This window comes from Hypomesus nipponensis, chromosome 9, assembly GCF_054491055.1.
Source record: "Hypomesus nipponensis isolate SF chromosome 9, ASM5449105v1, whole genome shotgun sequence".
Taxonomy (NCBI): Eukaryota; Metazoa; Chordata; class Actinopteri; order Osmeriformes; family Osmeridae; genus Hypomesus; species Hypomesus nipponensis.
The window spans coordinates 27,274,508-27,289,554 of record NC_140369.1 but is presented as its reverse complement, the minus strand read 5'-3'; the positions used below and the strand labels follow the sequence as shown (position 1 = coordinate 27,289,554).

At 56.7% G+C, this 15,047-nt stretch overlaps 21 non-coding genes across 21 annotated transcripts; all 21 read right to left on the bottom strand.

Annotated features, from left to right (window-relative positions):
• Window positions 1–237: 237 nt before the first annotated feature.
• Window positions 238–310, bottom strand: trnam-cau (transfer RNA methionine (anticodon CAU)). Its single transcript has one exon. It is a non-coding gene; the product is annotated as a tRNA-Met (tRNA).
• A 659-nt stretch (window positions 311–969) lies between these two features.
• On the bottom strand, window positions 970–1,042 carry trnam-cau (transfer RNA methionine (anticodon CAU)). The gene has a single exon. It is a non-coding gene; the product is annotated as a tRNA-Met (tRNA).
• Window positions 1,043–1,472: 430 nt separating this feature from the next.
• trnam-cau (transfer RNA methionine (anticodon CAU)) lies at window positions 1,473–1,545 on the bottom strand. Its single transcript has one exon. It is a non-coding gene; the product is annotated as a tRNA-Met (tRNA).
• Window positions 1,546–1,975: 430 nt separating this feature from the next.
• Window positions 1,976–2,048, bottom strand: trnam-cau (transfer RNA methionine (anticodon CAU)). Its single transcript has one exon. It is a non-coding gene; the product is annotated as a tRNA-Met (tRNA).
• A 430-nt stretch (window positions 2,049–2,478) lies between these two features.
• trnam-cau (transfer RNA methionine (anticodon CAU)) lies at window positions 2,479–2,551 on the bottom strand. The gene has a single exon. It is a non-coding gene; the product is annotated as a tRNA-Met (tRNA).
• Window positions 2,552–3,210: 659 nt separating this feature from the next.
• On the bottom strand, window positions 3,211–3,283 carry trnam-cau (transfer RNA methionine (anticodon CAU)). Its single transcript has one exon. It is a non-coding gene; the product is annotated as a tRNA-Met (tRNA).
• Window positions 3,284–3,942: 659 nt separating this feature from the next.
• trnam-cau (transfer RNA methionine (anticodon CAU)) lies at window positions 3,943–4,015 on the bottom strand. Its single transcript has one exon. It is a non-coding gene; the product is annotated as a tRNA-Met (tRNA).
• A 201-nt stretch (window positions 4,016–4,216) lies between these two features.
• trnam-cau (transfer RNA methionine (anticodon CAU)) lies at window positions 4,217–4,289 on the bottom strand. The gene has a single exon. It is a non-coding gene; the product is annotated as a tRNA-Met (tRNA).
• A 659-nt stretch (window positions 4,290–4,948) lies between these two features.
• trnam-cau (transfer RNA methionine (anticodon CAU)) lies at window positions 4,949–5,021 on the bottom strand. Its single transcript has one exon. It is a non-coding gene; the product is annotated as a tRNA-Met (tRNA).
• Window positions 5,022–5,908: 887 nt separating this feature from the next.
• trnam-cau (transfer RNA methionine (anticodon CAU)) lies at window positions 5,909–5,981 on the bottom strand. The gene has a single exon. It is a non-coding gene; the product is annotated as a tRNA-Met (tRNA).
• A 201-nt stretch (window positions 5,982–6,182) lies between these two features.
• trnam-cau (transfer RNA methionine (anticodon CAU)) lies at window positions 6,183–6,255 on the bottom strand. The gene has a single exon. It is a non-coding gene; the product is annotated as a tRNA-Met (tRNA).
• Window positions 6,256–7,646: 1,391 nt separating this feature from the next.
• trnam-cau (transfer RNA methionine (anticodon CAU)) lies at window positions 7,647–7,719 on the bottom strand. The gene has a single exon. It is a non-coding gene; the product is annotated as a tRNA-Met (tRNA).
• Window positions 7,720–8,377: 658 nt separating this feature from the next.
• trnam-cau (transfer RNA methionine (anticodon CAU)) lies at window positions 8,378–8,450 on the bottom strand. The gene has a single exon. It is a non-coding gene; the product is annotated as a tRNA-Met (tRNA).
• Window positions 8,451–8,651: 201 nt separating this feature from the next.
• Window positions 8,652–8,724, bottom strand: trnam-cau (transfer RNA methionine (anticodon CAU)). Its single transcript has one exon. It is a non-coding gene; the product is annotated as a tRNA-Met (tRNA).
• An 888-nt stretch (window positions 8,725–9,612) lies between these two features.
• trnam-cau (transfer RNA methionine (anticodon CAU)) lies at window positions 9,613–9,685 on the bottom strand. The gene has a single exon. It is a non-coding gene; the product is annotated as a tRNA-Met (tRNA).
• Window positions 9,686–11,305: 1,620 nt separating this feature from the next.
• On the bottom strand, window positions 11,306–11,378 carry trnam-cau (transfer RNA methionine (anticodon CAU)). Its single transcript has one exon. It is a non-coding gene; the product is annotated as a tRNA-Met (tRNA).
• A 661-nt stretch (window positions 11,379–12,039) lies between these two features.
• Window positions 12,040–12,112, bottom strand: trnam-cau (transfer RNA methionine (anticodon CAU)). The gene has a single exon. It is a non-coding gene; the product is annotated as a tRNA-Met (tRNA).
• A 708-nt stretch (window positions 12,113–12,820) lies between these two features.
• trnam-cau (transfer RNA methionine (anticodon CAU)) lies at window positions 12,821–12,893 on the bottom strand. Its single transcript has one exon. It is a non-coding gene; the product is annotated as a tRNA-Met (tRNA).
• A 429-nt stretch (window positions 12,894–13,322) lies between these two features.
• trnam-cau (transfer RNA methionine (anticodon CAU)) lies at window positions 13,323–13,395 on the bottom strand. The gene has a single exon. It is a non-coding gene; the product is annotated as a tRNA-Met (tRNA).
• Window positions 13,396–14,331: 936 nt separating this feature from the next.
• Window positions 14,332–14,404, bottom strand: trnam-cau (transfer RNA methionine (anticodon CAU)). Its single transcript has one exon. It is a non-coding gene; the product is annotated as a tRNA-Met (tRNA).
• Window positions 14,405–14,605: 201 nt separating this feature from the next.
• trnam-cau (transfer RNA methionine (anticodon CAU)) lies at window positions 14,606–14,678 on the bottom strand. The gene has a single exon. It is a non-coding gene; the product is annotated as a tRNA-Met (tRNA).
• Window positions 14,679–15,047: the final 369 nt, after the last annotated feature.

The window sequence follows — 15,047 nt, the reverse complement described above, 5'->3', positions numbered from 1 at the left end:
ATGAGACTGACACGCTGCTTACTGCGCCAACGAGGCATGCTGCGTGGCAGTGGCCCTCCCCCCACCCTGGTCAGAAGGTGCTGTGGAAACGGCGCTTGACGGCCTGCCAGGTATCGGCGGAGAAAAAAAAGCGCAGCCCGGTTGCTGGCTGAAGATCACCAGCTGCAAACACCCTCTGCCGTGCGTCCATTCCATTTTGAAACGGACGTGACAATGTCCTACTTTTTCTAAAATACCTGCCCCGTGTGAGGCTCGAACTCACGACCTTCAGATTATGAGACTGACGCGCTGCCTACTGCGCCAACGAGGCATGCTGCATGGCAGTGGCCCTCCCCCCACCCAGGTCAGAAGGTGCTGTGGAAAAGGCGCTTGACGGCCTGCCAGGTATCGGCGGAGAAAAAAAAGCGCAGCCCGGTTGCTGGCTGAAGATCACCAGCTGCAAACACCCTCTGCCGTGCTTCTATTCCATTTTGAAACAGAAGTGACAAGACGACCTTCAGATTATGAGACTGACACGCTGCTTACTGCGCCAACGAGGCATGCTGCGTGGCAGTGGCCCTCCCCCCACCCTGGTCAGAAGGTGCTGTGGAAACGGCGCTTGACGGCCTGCCAGGTATCGGCGGAGAAAAAAAAGCGCAGCCCGGTTGCTGGCTGAAGATCACCAGCTGCAAACACCCTCTGCCGTGCGTCCATTCCATTTTGAAATGGAAGTGACAAGACGACCTTCAGATTATGAGACTGACGCGCTGCCTACTGCGCCAACGAGGCATGCTGCATGGCAGTGGCCCTCCCCCCACCCAGGTCAGAAGGTGCTGTGGAAAAGGCGCTTGACAGCCTGCCAGTTATCGGCGGACAAAAAAAAGCGGAGCCCGGTTGCTGGCTGAAGATCACCAGCTGCAAACACCCTCTGCCGTGCGTCCATTCCATTTTGAAACGGACGTGACAATGTCCTACTTTTTCTAAAATACCTGCCCCGTGTGAGGCTCGAACTCACGACCTTCAGATTATGAGACTGACGCGCTGCCTACTGCACCAACGAGGCATGCTGCATGGCAGTGGCCCTCCCCCCACCCAGGTCAGAAGGTGCTGTGGAAAAGGCGCTTGACGGCCTGCCAGGTATCGGCGGAGAAAAAAAAGCGCAGCCGGGTTGCTGGCTGAAGATCACCAGCTGCAAACACCCTCTGCCGTGCTTCTATTCCATTTTGAAACAGAAGTGACAAGACGACCTTCAGATTATGAGACTGACACGCTGCTTACTGCGCCAACGAGGCATGCTGCGTGGCAGTGGCCCTCCCCCCACCCTGGTCAGAAGGTGCTGTGGAAACGGCGCTTGACGGCCTGCCAGGTATCGGCGGAGAAAAAAAAGCGCAGCCCGGTTGCTGGCTGAAGATCACCAGCTGCAAACACCCTCTGCCGTGCGTCCATTCCATTTTGAAACGGACGTGACAATGTCCTACTTTTTCTAAAATACCTGCCCCGTGTGAGGCTCGAACTCACGACCTTCAGATTATGAGACTGACGCGCTGCCTACTGCGCCAACGAGGCATGCTGCATGGCAGTGGCCCTCCCCCCACCCAGGTCAGAAGGTGCTGTGGAAAAGGCGCTTGACGGCCTGCCAGGTATCGGCGGAGAAAAAAAAGCGCAGCCCGGTTGCTGGCTGAAGATCACCAGCTGCAAACACCCTCTGCCGTGCTTCTATTCCATTTTGAAACAGAAGTGACAAGACGACCTTCAGATTATGAGACTGACACGCTGCTTACTGCGCCAACGAGGCATGCTGCGTGGCAGTGGCCCTCCCCCCACCCTGGTCAGAAGGTGCTGTGGAAACGGCGCTTGACGGCCTGCCAGGTATCGGCGGAGAAAAAAAAGCGCAGCCCGGTTGCTGGCTGAAGATCACCAGCTGCAAACACCCTCTGCCGTGCGTCCATTCCATTTTGAAACGGACGTGACAATGTCCTACTTTTTCTAAAATACCTGCCCCGTGTGAGGCTCGAACTCACTACCTTCAGATTATGAGACTGACGCGCTGCCTACTGCGCCAACGAGGCATGCTGCATGGCAGTGGCCCTCCCCCCACCCAGGTCAGAAGGTGCTGTGGAAAAGGCGCTTGACGGCCTGCCAGGTATCGGCGGAGAAAAAAAAGCGCAGCCCGGTTGCTGGCTGAAGATCACCAGCTGCAAACACCCTCTGCCGTGCTTCTATTCCATTTTGAAACAGAAGTGACAAGACGACCTTCAGATTATGAGACTGACACGCTGCTTACTGCGCCAACGAGGCATGCTGCGTGGCAGTGGCCCTCCCCCCACCCTGGTCAGAAGGTGCTGTGGAAACGGCGCTTGACGGCCTGCCAGGTATCGGCGGAGAAAAAAAAGCGCAGCCCGGTTGCTGGCTGAAGATCACCAGCTGCAAACACCCTCTGCCGTGCGTCCATTCCATTTTGAAACGGACGTGACAATGTCCTACTTTTTCTAAAATACCTGCCCCGTGTGAGGCTCGAACTCACGACCTTCAGATTATGAGACTGACGCGCTGCCTACTGCGCCAACGAGGCATGCTGCATGGCAGTGGCCCTCCCCCCACCCAGGTCATAAGGTGCTGTGGAAACGGCGCTTGACGGCCTGCCAGGTATCGGCGGAGAAAAAAAAGCGCAGCCCGGTTGCTGGCTGAAGATCACCAGCTGCAAACACCCTCTGCCGTGCGTCCATTCCATTTTGAAATGGAAGTGACAAGACGACCTTCAGATTATGAGACTGACGCGCTGCCTACTGCGCCTACGAGGCATGCTGCATGGCAGTGGCCCTCCCCCCACCCAGGTCAGAAGGTGCTGTGGAAAAGGCGCTTGACGGCCTGCCAGGTATCGGCGGAGAAAAAAAAGCGCAGCCCGGTTGCTGGCTGAAGATCACCAGCTGCAAACACCCTCTGCCGTGCTTCTATTCCATTTTGAAACAGAAGTGACAAGACGACCTTCAGATTATGAGACTGACACGCTGCTTACTGCGCCAACGAGGCATGCTGCGTGGCAGTGGCCCTCCCCCCACCCTGGTCAGAAGGTGCTGTGGAAACGGCGCTTGACGGCCTGCCAGGTATCGGCGGAGAAAAAAAAGCGCAGCCCGGTTGCTGGCTGAAGATCACCAGCTGCAAACACCCTCTGCCGTGCGTCCATTCCATTTTGAAACGGACGTGACAATGTCCTACTTTTTCTAAAATACCTGCCCCGTGTGAGGCTCGAACTCACAACCTTCAGATTATGAGACTGACGCGCTGCCTACTGCGCCAACGAGGCATGCTGCATGGCAGTGGCCCTCCCCCCACCCAGGTCATAAGGTGCTGTGGAAACGGCGCTTGACGGCCTGCCAGGTATCGGCGGAGAAAAAAAAGCGCAGCCCGGTTGCTGGCTGAAGATCACCAGCTGCAAACACCCTCTGCCGTGCGTCCATTCCATTTTGAAATGGAAGTGACAAGACGACCTTCAGATTATGAGACTGACGCGCTGCCTACTGCGCCAACGAGGCATGCTGCATGGCAGTGGCCCTCCCCCCACCCAGGTCAGAAGGTGCTGTGGAAAAGGCGCTTGACGGCCTGCCAGGTATCGGCGGAGAAAAAAAAGCGCAGCCCGGTTGCTGGCTGAAGATCACCAGCTGCAAACACCCTCTGCCGTGCTTCTATTCCATTTTGAAACAGAAGTGACAAGACGACCTTCAGATTATGAGACTGACATGCTGCTTACTGCGCCAACGAGGCATGCTGCGTGGCAGTGGCCCTCCCCCCACCCTGGTCAGAAGGTGCTGTGGAAACGGCGCTTGACGGCCTGCCAGGTATCGGCGGAGAAAAAAAAGCGCAGCCCGGTTGCTGGCTGAAGATCACCAGCTGCAAACACCCTCTGCCGTGCGTCCATTCCATTTTGAAACGGACGTGACAATGTCCTACTTTTTCTAAAATACCTGCCCCGTGTGAGGCTCGAACTCACGACCTTCAGATTATGAGACTGACGCGCTGCCTACTGCGCCAACGAGGCATGCTGCATGGCAGTGGCCCTCCCCCCACCCAGGTCATAAGGTGCTGTGGAAACGGCGCTTGACGGCCTGCCAGGTATCGGCGGAGAAAAAAAAGCGCAGCCCGGTTGCTGGCTGAAGATCACCAGCTGCAAACACCCTCTGCCGTGCGTCCATTCCATTTTGAAACGGACGTGACAATGTCCTACTTTTTCTAAAATACCTGCCCCGTGTGAGGCTCGAACTCACAACCTTCAGATTATGAGACTGACGCGCTGCCTACTGCGCCAACGAGGCATGCTGCATGGCAGTGGCCCTCCCCCCACCCAGGTCATAAGGTGCTGTGGAAACGGCGCTTGACGGCCTGCCAGGTATCGGCGGAGAAAAAAAAGCGCAGCCCGGTTGCTGGCTGAAGATCACCAGCTGCAAACACCCTCTGCCGTGCGTCCATTCCATTTTGAAATGGAAGTGACAAGACGACCTTCAGATTATGAGACTGAGGCGCTGCCTACTGCGCCAACGAGGCATGCTGCATGGCAGTGGCCCTCCCCCCACCCAGGTCAGAAGGTGCTGTGGAAAAGGCGCTTGACGGCCTGCCAGGTATCGGCAGAGAAAAAAAGAGGCAGCCCGGTTGCTGGCTGAAGATCACCAGCTGCAAACACCCTCTGCCGTGCTTCTATTCCATTTTGAAACAGAAGTGACAAGACGACCTTCAGATTATGAGACTGACACGCTGCTTACTGCGCCAACGAGGCATGCTGCGTGGCAGTGGCCCTCCCCCCACCCTGGTCAGAAGGTGCTGTGGAAACGGCGCTTGACGGCCTGCCAGGTATCGGCGGAGAAAAAAAAGCGCAGCCCGGTTGCTGGCTGAAGATCACCAGCTGCAAACACCCTCTGCCGTGCGTCCATTCCATTTTGAAACGGACGTGACAATGTCCTACTTTTTCTAAAATACCTGCCCCGTGTGAGGCTCGAACTCACGACCTTCAGATTATGAGACTGACGCGCTGCCTACTGCGCCAACGAGGCATGCTGCATGGCAGTGGCCCTCCCCCCACCCAGGTCATAAGGTGCTGTGGAAACGGCGCTTGACGGCCTGCCAGGTATCGGCGGAGAAAAAAAAGCGCAGCCCGGTTGCTGGCTGAAGATCACCAGCTGCAAACACCCTCTGCCGTGCGTCCATTCCATTTTGAAACGGAAGTGACAAGACGACCTTCAGATTATGAGACTGACACGCTGCTTACTGCGCCAACGAGGCATGCTGCGTGGCAGTGGCCCTCCCCCCACCCTGGTCAGAAGGTGCTGTGGAAACGGCGCTTGACGGCCTGCCAGGTATCGGCGGAGAAAAAAAAGCGCAGCCCGGTTGCTGGCTGAAGATCACCAGCTGCAAACACCCTCTGCCGTGCGTCCATTCCATTTTGAAATGGAAGTGACAAGACGACCTTCAGATTATGAGACTGACGCGCTGCCTACTGCGCCAACGAGGCATGCTGCATGGCAGTGGCCCTCCCCCCACCCAGGTCAGAAGGTGCTGTGGAAAAGGCGCTTGACGGCCTGCCAGGTATCGGCGGAGAAAAAAAGCGCAGCCCGGTTGCTGGCTGAAGATCACCAGCTGCAAACACCCTCTGCCGTGCTTCTATTCCATTTTGAAACAGAAGTGACAAGACGACCTTCAGATTATGAGACTGACATGCTGCTTACTGCGCCAACGAGGCATGCTGCGTGGCAGTGGCCCTCCCCCCACCCTGGTCAGAAGGTGCTGTGGAAACGGCGCTTGACGGCCTGCCAGGTATCGGCGGAGAAAAAAAAGCGCAGCCCGGTTGCTGGCTGAAGATCACCAGCTGCAAACACCCTCTGCCGTGCGTCCATTCCATTTTGAAACGGACGTGACAATGTCCTACTTTTTCTAAAATACCTGCCCCGTGTGAGGCTCGAACTCACGACCTTCAGATTATGAGACTGACGCGCTGCCTACTGCGCCAACGAGGCATGCTGCATGGCAGTGGCCCTCCCCCCACCCAGGTCATAAGGTGCTGTGGAAACGGCGCTTGACGGCCTGCCAGGTATCGGCGGAGAAAAAAAAGCGCAGCCCGGTTGCTGGCTGAAGATCACCAGCTGCAAACACCCTCTGCCGTGCGTCCATTCCATTTTGAAACGGACGTGACAATGTCCTACTTTTTCTAAAATACCTGCCCCGTGTGAGGCTCGAACTCACAACCTTCAGATTATGAGACTGACGCGCTGCCTACTGCGCCAACGAGGCATGCTGCATGGCAGTGGCCCTCCCCCCACCCAGGTCATAAGGTGCTGTGGAAACGGCGCTTGACGGCCTGCCAGGTATCGGCGGAGAAAAAAAAGCGCAGCCCGGTTGCTGGCTGAAGATCACCAGCTGCAAACACCCTCTGCCGTGCGTCCATTCCATTTTGAAATGGAAGTGACAAGACGACCTTCAGATTATGAGACTGAGGCGCTGCCTACTGCGCCAACGAGGCATGCTGCATGGCAGTGGCCCTCCCCCCACCCAGGTCAGAAGGTGCTGTGGAAAAGGCGCTTGACGGCCTGCCAGGTATCGGCGGAGAAAAAAAAGCGCAGCCCGGTTGCTGGCTGAAGATCACCAGCTGCAAACACCCTCTGCCGTGCGTCCATTCCATTTTGAAATGGAAGTGACAAGACGACCTTCAGATTATGAGACTGACGCGCTGCCTACTGCGCCAACGAGGCATGCTGCATGGCAGTGGCCCTCCCCCCACCCAGGTCAGAAGGTGCTGTGGAAAAGGCGCTTGACGGCCTGCCAGGTATCGGCGGAGAAAAAAAAGCGCAGCCCGGTTGCTGGCTGAAGATCACCAGCTGCAAACACCCTCTGCCGTGCTTCTATTCCATTTTGAAACAGAAGTGACAAGACGACCTTCAGATTATGAGACTGACATGCTGCTTACTGCGCCAAGGAGGCATGCTGCGTGGCAGTGGCCCTCCCCCCACCCTGGTCAGAAGGTGCTGTGGAAACGGCGCTTGACGGCCTGCCAGGTATCGGCGGAGAAAAAAAGCGCAGCCCGGTTGCTGGCTGAAGATCACCAGCCTAAAATACCCTCTGCCGTGCGTCCATTCCATTTTGAAACGGACGTGACAATGTCCTACTTTTTCTAAAATACCTGCCCCGTGTGAGGCTCGAACTCACAACCTTCATATTATGAGACTGACGCGCTGCCTACTGCGCCAACGAGGCATGCTGCATGGCAGTGGCCCTCCCCCCACCCAGGTCAGAAGGTTCTGTGGAAACGGCGCTTGACGGCCTGCCAGGTATCGGCGAAGGAAAAAAAAGCGCAGCCCGGTTGCTGGCTGATGATCACCAGCTGCAAACACCCTCTGCCGTGCTTCCATTCCATTTTGAAACAGAAGTGACAAGACGACCTTCAGATTATGAGACTGACACGCTGCTTACTGCGCCAACGAGGCATGCTGCGTGGCAGTGGCCCTCCCCCCACCCTGGTCAGAAGGTGCTGTGGAAACGGCGCTTGACGGCCTGCCAGGTATCGGCGGAGAAAAAAAAGCGCAGCCCGGTTGCTGGCTGAAGATCACCAGCTGCAAACACCCTCTGCCGTGCGTCCATTCCATTTTGAAACGGACGTGACAATGTCCTACTTTTTCTAAAATACCTGCCCCGTGTGAGGCTCGAACTCACAACCTTCAGATTATGAGACTGACGCGCTGCCTACTGCGCCAACGAGACATGCTGCATGGCAGTGGCCCTCCCCCCACCCAGGTCAGAAGGTGCTGTGGAAACGGCGCTTGACGGCCTGCCAGGTATCGGCGGAGAAAAAAAAGCGCAGCCCGGTTGCTGGCTGAAGATCACCAGCTGCAAACACCCTCTGCCGTGCGTCCATTCCATTTTGAAATGGAAGTGACAAGACGACCTTCAGATTATGAGACTGACGCGCTGCCTACTGCGCCAACGAGGCATGCTGCATGGCAGTGGCCCTCCCCCCACCCAGGTCAGAAGGTGCTGTGGAAAAGGCGCTTGACGGCCTGCCAGGTATCGGCGGAGAAAAAAAGCGCAGCCCGGTTGCTGGCTGAAGATCACCAGCTGCAAACACCCTCTGCCGTGCTTCTATTCCATTTTGAAACAGAAGTGACAAGACGACCTTCAGATTATGAGACTGACATGCTGCTTACTGCGCCAACGAGGCATGCTGCGTGGCAGTGGCCCTCCCCCCACCCTGGTCAGAAGGTGCTGTGGAAACGGCGCTTGACGGCCTGCCAGGTATCGGCGGAGAAAAAAAAGCGCAGCCCGGTTGCTGGCTGAAGATCACCAGCTGCAAACACCCTCTGCCGTGCGTCCATTCCATTTTGAAACGGACGTGACAATGTCCTACTTTTTCTAAAATACCTGCCCCGTGTGAGGCTCGAACTCACGACCTTCAGATTATGAGACTGACGCGCTGCCTACTGCGCCAACGAGGCATGCTGCATGGCAGTGGCCCTCCCCCCACCCAGGTCATAAGGTGCTGTGGAAACAGCGCTTGACGGCCTGCCAGGTATCGGCGGAGAAAAAAAAGCGCAGCCCGGTTGCTGGCTGAAGATCACCAGCTGCAAACACCCTCTGCCGTGCGTCCATTCCATTTTGAAACGGACGTGACAATGTCCTACTTTTTCTAAAATACCTGCCCCGTGTGAGGCTCGAACTCACAACCTTCAGATTATGAGACTGACGCGCTGCCTACTGCGCCAACGAGGCATGCTGCATGGCAGTGGCCCTCCCCCCACCCAGGTCATAAGGTGCTGTGGAAACGGCGCTTGACGGCCTGCCAGGTATCGGCGGAGAAAAAAAAGCGCAGCCCGGTTGCTGGCTGAAGATCACCAGCTGCAAACACCCTCTGCCGTGCGTCCATTCCATTTTGAAATGGAAGTGACAAGACGACCTTCAGATTATGAGACTGAGGCGCTGCCTACTGCGCCAACGAGGCATGCTGCATGGCAGTGGCCCTCCCCCCACCCAGGTCAGAAGGTGCTGTGGAAAAGGCGCTTGACGGCCTGCCAGGTATCGGCGGAGAAAAAAAAGCGCAGCCCGGTTGCTGGCTGAAGATCACCAGCTGCAAACACCCTCTGCCGTGCGTCCATTCCATTTTGAAATGGAAGTGACAAGACGACCTTCAGATTATGAGACTGACGCGCTGCCTACTGCGCCAACGAGGCATGCTGCATGGCAGTGGCCCTCCCCCCACCCAGGTCAGAAGGTGCTGTGGAAAAGGCGCTTGACGGCCTGCCAGGTATCGGCGGAGAAAAAAAAGCGCAGCCCGGTTGCTGGCTGAAGATCACCAGCTGCAAACACCCTCTGCCGTGCTTCTATTCCATTTTGAAACAGAAGTGACAAGACGACCTTCAGATTATGAGACTGACATGCTGCTTACTGCGCCAACGAGGCATGCTGCGTGGCAGTGGCCCTCCCCCCACCCTGGTCAGAAGGTGCTGTGGAAACGGCGCTTGACGGCCTGCCAGGTATCGGCGGAGAAAAAAAAGCGCAGCCCGGTTGCTGGCTGAAGATCACCAGCTGCAAACACCCTCTGCCGTGCGTCCATTCCATTTTGAAACGGACGTGACAATGTCCTACTTTTTCTAAAATACCTGCCCCGTGTGAGGCTCGAACTCACAACCTTCAGATTATGAGACTGACGCGCTGCCTACTGCGCCAACGAGGCATGCTGCATGGCAGTGGCCCTCCCCCCACCCAGGTCATAAGGTGCTGTGGAAACGGCGCTTGACGGCCTGCCAGGTATCGGCGGAGAAAAAAAAGCGCAGCCCGGTTGCTGGCTGAAGATCACCAGCTGCAAACACCCTCTGCCGTGCGTCCATTCCATTTTGAAACGGAAGTGACAAGACGACCTTCAGATTATGAGACTGACGCGCTGCCTACTGCGCCAACGAGGCATGCTGCATGGCAGTGGCCCTCCCCCCACCCAGGTCAGAAGGTGCTGTGGAAAAGGCGCTTGACGGCCTGCCAGGTATCGGCGAAAAAAAAAAAAGCGCAGCCCGGTTGCTGGCTGAAGATCACCAGCTGCAAACACCCTCTGCCGTGCTTCTATTCCATTTTGAAACAGAAGTGACAAGACGACCTTCAGATTATGAGACTGACACGCTGCTTACTGCGCCAACGAGGCATGCTGCGTGGCATTGGCCCTCCCCCCACCCTGGTCAGAAGGTGCTGTGGAAAAGGCGCTTGACGGCCTGCCAGGTATCGGCGGAGAAAAAAAAGCGCAGCCCGGTTGCTGGCTGAAGATCACCAGCTGCAAACACCCTCTGCCGTGCGTCCATTCCATTTTGAAACGGACGTGACAATGTCCTACTTTTTCTAAAATACCTGCCCCGTGTGAGGCTCGAACTCACGACCTTCAGATTATGAGACTGACGCGCTGCCTACTGCGCCAACGAGGAATGCTGCATGGCAGTGGCCCTCCCCCCACCCAGGTCATAAGGTGCTGTGGAAACGGCGCTTGACGGCCTGCCAGGTATCGGCGGAGAAAAAAAAGCGCAGCCCGGTTGCTGGCTGAAGATCACCAGCTGCAAACACCCTCTGCCGTGCGTCCATTCCATTTTGAAATGGAAGTGACAAGACGACCTTCAGATTATGAGACTGAGGCGCTGCCTACTGCGCCAACGAGGCATGCTGCATGGCAGTGGCCCTCCCCCCACCCAGGTCAGAAGGTGCTGTGGAAAAGGCGCTTGACGGCCTGCCAGGTATCGGCGGAGAAAAAAAAGCGCAGCCCGGTTGCTGGCTGAAGATCACCAGTTGCAAACACCCTCTGCCGTGCGTCCATTCCATTTTGAAATGGAAGTGACAAGACGACCTTCAGATTATGAGACTGACGCGCTGCCTACTGCGCCAACGAGGCATGCTGCATGGCAGTGGCCCTCCCCCCACCCAGGTCAGAAGGTGCTGTGGAAAAGGCGCTTGACGGCCTGCCAGGTATCGGCGGAGAAAAAAAGCGCAGCCCGGTTGCTGGCTGAAGATCACCAGCTGCAAACACCCTCTGCCGTGCTTCTATTCCATTTTGAAACAGAAGTGACAAGACGACCTTCAGATTATGAGACTGACACGCTGCTTACTGCGCCAACGAGGCATGCTGCGTGGCAGTGGCCCTCCCCCCACCCTGGTCAGAAGGTGCTGTGGAAACGGCGCTTGACGGCCTGCCAGGTATCGGCGGAGAAAAAAAAGCGCAGCCCGGTTGCTGGCTGAAGATCACCAGCTGCAAACACCCTCTGCCGTGCGTCCATTCCATTTTGAAACGGACGTGACAATGTCCTTCTTTTTCTAAAATACCTGCCCCGTGTGAGGCTCGAACTCACGACCTTCAGATTATGAGACTGACGCGCTGCCTACTGCGCCAACGAGGCATGCTGCATGGCAGTGGCCCTCCCCCCACCCAGGTCATAAGGTGCTGTGGAAACGGCGCTTGACGGCCTGCCAGGTATCGGCGGAGAAAAAAAAGCGCAGCCCGGTTGCTGGCTGAAGATCACCAGCTGCAAACACCCTCTGCCGTGCGTCCATTCCATTTTGAAACGGAAGTGACAAGACGACCTTCAGATTATGAGACTGACGCGCTGCCTACTGCGCCAACGAGGCATGCTGCATGGCAGTGGCCCTCCCCCCACCCAGGTCAGAAGGTGCTGTGGAAAAGGCGCTTGACGGCCTGCCAGGTATCGGCGAAAAAAAAAAAAAGCGCAGCCCGGTTGCTGGCTGAAGATCACCAGCTGCAAACACCCTCTGCCGTGCTTCTATTCCATTTTGAAACAGAAGTGACAAGACGACCTTCAGATTATGAGACTGACACGCTGCTTACTGCGCCAACGAGGCATGCTGCGTGGCATTGGCCCTCCCCCCACCCTGGTCAGAAGGTGCTGTGGAAAAGGCGCTTGACGGCCTGCCAGGTATCGGCGGAGAAAAAAAAGCGCAGCCCGGTTGCTGGCTGAAGATCACCAGCTGCAAACACCCTCTGCCGTGCGTCCATTCCATTTTGAAACGGACGTGACAATGTCCTACTTTTTCTAAAATACCTGCCCCGTGTGAGGCTCGAACTCACGACCTTCAGATTATGAGACTGACGCGCTGCCTACTGCGCCAACGAGGCATGCTGCATGGCAGTGGCCCTCCCCCCACCCAGGTCATAAGGTGCTGTGGAAACGGCGCTTGTCGGCCTGCCAGGTATCGGCGGAGAAAAAAAAGCGCAGCCCGGTTGCTGGCTGAAGATCACCAGCTGCAAACACCCTCTGCCGTGCGTCCATTCCATTTTGAAACGGACGTGGCAATGTCCTACCTACTTTTTCTAAAATACCTGCCCCGTGTGAGGCTCGAACTCACGACCTTCAGTTTATGAGACTGACGCGCTGCATACTTCGCCAACGAGGCATGCTGCATGGCAGTGGCCCTCCCCCCACCCAGGTCAGAAGGTGCTGTGGAAAAGGCGCTTGACGGCCTGCCAGGTATCGGCAGAGAAAAAAAAGCGCAGCCCGGTTGCTGGCTGAAGATCACCAGCTGCAAACACCCTCTGCCGTGCTTCTATTCCATTTTGAAACAGAAGTGACAAGACGACCTTCAGATTATGAGACTGACACGCTGCTTACTGCGCCAACGAGGCATGCTGCGTGGCAGTGGCCCTCCCCCCACCCTGGTCAGAAGGTGCTGTGGAAACGGCGCTTGACGGCCTGCCAGGTATCGGCGGAGAAAAAAAAGCGCAGCCCGGTTGCTGGCTGAAGATCACCAGCTGCAAACACCCTCTGCCGTGCGTCCATTCCATTTTGAAACGGACGTGACAATGTCCTACTTTTTCTAAAATACCTGCCCCGTGTGAGGCTCGAACTCACGACCTTCAGATTATGAGACTGACGCGCTGCCTACTGCGCCAACGAGGCATGCTGCATGGCAGTGGCCCTCCCCCCACCCAGGTCATAAGGTGCTGTGGAAACGGCGCTTGACGGCCTGCCAGGTATCGGCGGAGAAAAAAAGCGCAGCCCGGTTGCTGGCTGAAGATCACCAGCTGCAAACACCCTCTGCCGTGCTTCTATTCCATTTTGAAACAGAAGTGACAAGACGACCTTCAGATTATGAGACTGACACGCTGCTTACTGCGCCAACGAGGCATGCTGCGTGGCATTGGCCCTCCCCCCACCCTGGTCAGAAGGTGCTGTGGAAAAGGCGCTTGACGGCCTGCCAGGTATCGGCGGAGAAAAAAAAGCGCAGCCCGGTTGCTGGCTGAAGATCACCAGCTGCAAACACCCTCTGCCGTGCGTCCATTCCATTTTGAAACGGACGTGACAATGTCCTACTTTTTCTAAAATACCTGCCCCGTGTGAGGCTCGAACTCACGACCTTCAGATTATGAGACTGACGCGCTGCCTACTGCGCCAACGAGGCATGCTGCATGGCAGTGGCCCTCCCCCCACCCAGGTCATAAGGTGCTGTGGAAACGGCGCTTGTCGGCCTGCCAGGTATCGGCGGAGAAAAAAAAGCGCAGCCCGGTTGCTGGCTGAAGATCACCAGCTGCAAACACCCTCTGCCGTGCGTCCATTCCATTTTGAAACGGAAGTGACAAGACGACCTTCAGATTATGAGACTGACGCGCTGCCTACTGCGCCAACGAGGCATGCTGCATGGCAGTGGCCCTCCCCCCACCCAGGTCAGAAGGTGCTGTGGAAAAGGCGCTTGACGGCCTGCCAGGTATCGGCGGAGAAAAAAAAGCGCAGCCCGGTTGCTGGCTGAAGATCACCAGCTGCAAACACCCTCTGCCGTGCGTCCATTCCATTTTGAAACGGACGTGGCAATGTCCTACCTACTTTTTCTAAAATACCTGCCCCGTGTGAGGCTCGAACTCACGACCTTCAGTTTATGAGACTGACGCGCTGCATACTTCGCCAACGAGGCATGCTGCATGGCAGTGGCTCTCCCCCCACCCAGGTCAGAAGGTGCTGTGGAAAAGGCGCTTGACGGCCTGCCAGGTATCGGCAGAGAAAAAAAGCGCAGCCCGGTTGCTGGCTGAAGATCACCAGCTGCAAACACCCTCTGCCGTGCTTCTATTCCATTTTGAAACAGAAGTGACAAGACGACCTTCAGATTATGAGACTGACACGCTGCTTACTGCGCCAACGAGGCATGCTGCGTGGCAGTGGCCCTCCCCCCACCCTGGTCAGAAGGTGCTGTGGAAACGGCGCTTGACGGCCTGCCAGGTATCGGCGGAGAAAAAAAAGCGCAGCCCGGTTGCTGGCTGAAGATCACCAGCTGCAAACACCCTCTGCCGTGCGTCCATTCCATTTTGAAACGGACGTGACAATGTCCTACTTTTTCTAAAATACCTGCCCCGTGTGAGGCTCGAACTCACGACCTTCAGATTATGAGACTGACGCGCTGCCTACTGCGCCAACGAGGCATGCTGCATGGCAGTGGCCCTCCCCCCACCCAGGTCATAAGGTGCTGTGGAAACGGCGCTTGACGGCCTGCCAGGTATCGGCGGAGAAAAAAAAGCGCAGCCCGGTTGCTGGCTGAAGATCACCAGCTGCAAACACCCTCTGCCGTGCGTCCATTCCATTTTGAAACGGACGTGACAATGTCCTACTTTTTCTAAAATACCTGCCCCGTGTGAGGCTCGAACTCACGACCTTCAGATTATGAGACTGACGCGCTGCCTACTGCGCCAACGAGGCATGCTGCATGGCAGTGGCCCTCCCCCCACCCAGGTCATAAGGTGCTGTGGAAACGGCGCTTGACGGCCTGCCAGGTATCGGCGGAGAAAAAAAAGCGCAGCCCGGTTGCTGGCTGAAGATCACCAGCTGCAAACACCCTCTGCCGTGCGTCCATTCCATTTTGAAACGGAAGTGACAAGACGACCTTCAGATTATGAGACTGACGCGCTGCCTACTGCGCCAACGAGGCATGCTGCATGGCAGTGGCCCTCCCCCCACCCAGGTCAGAAGGTGCTGTGGAAAAGGCGCTTGACGGCCTGCCAGGTATCGGCAGAGAAAAAAAAGCGCAGCCCGGTTGCTGGCTGAAGATCACCAGCTGCAAACACCCTC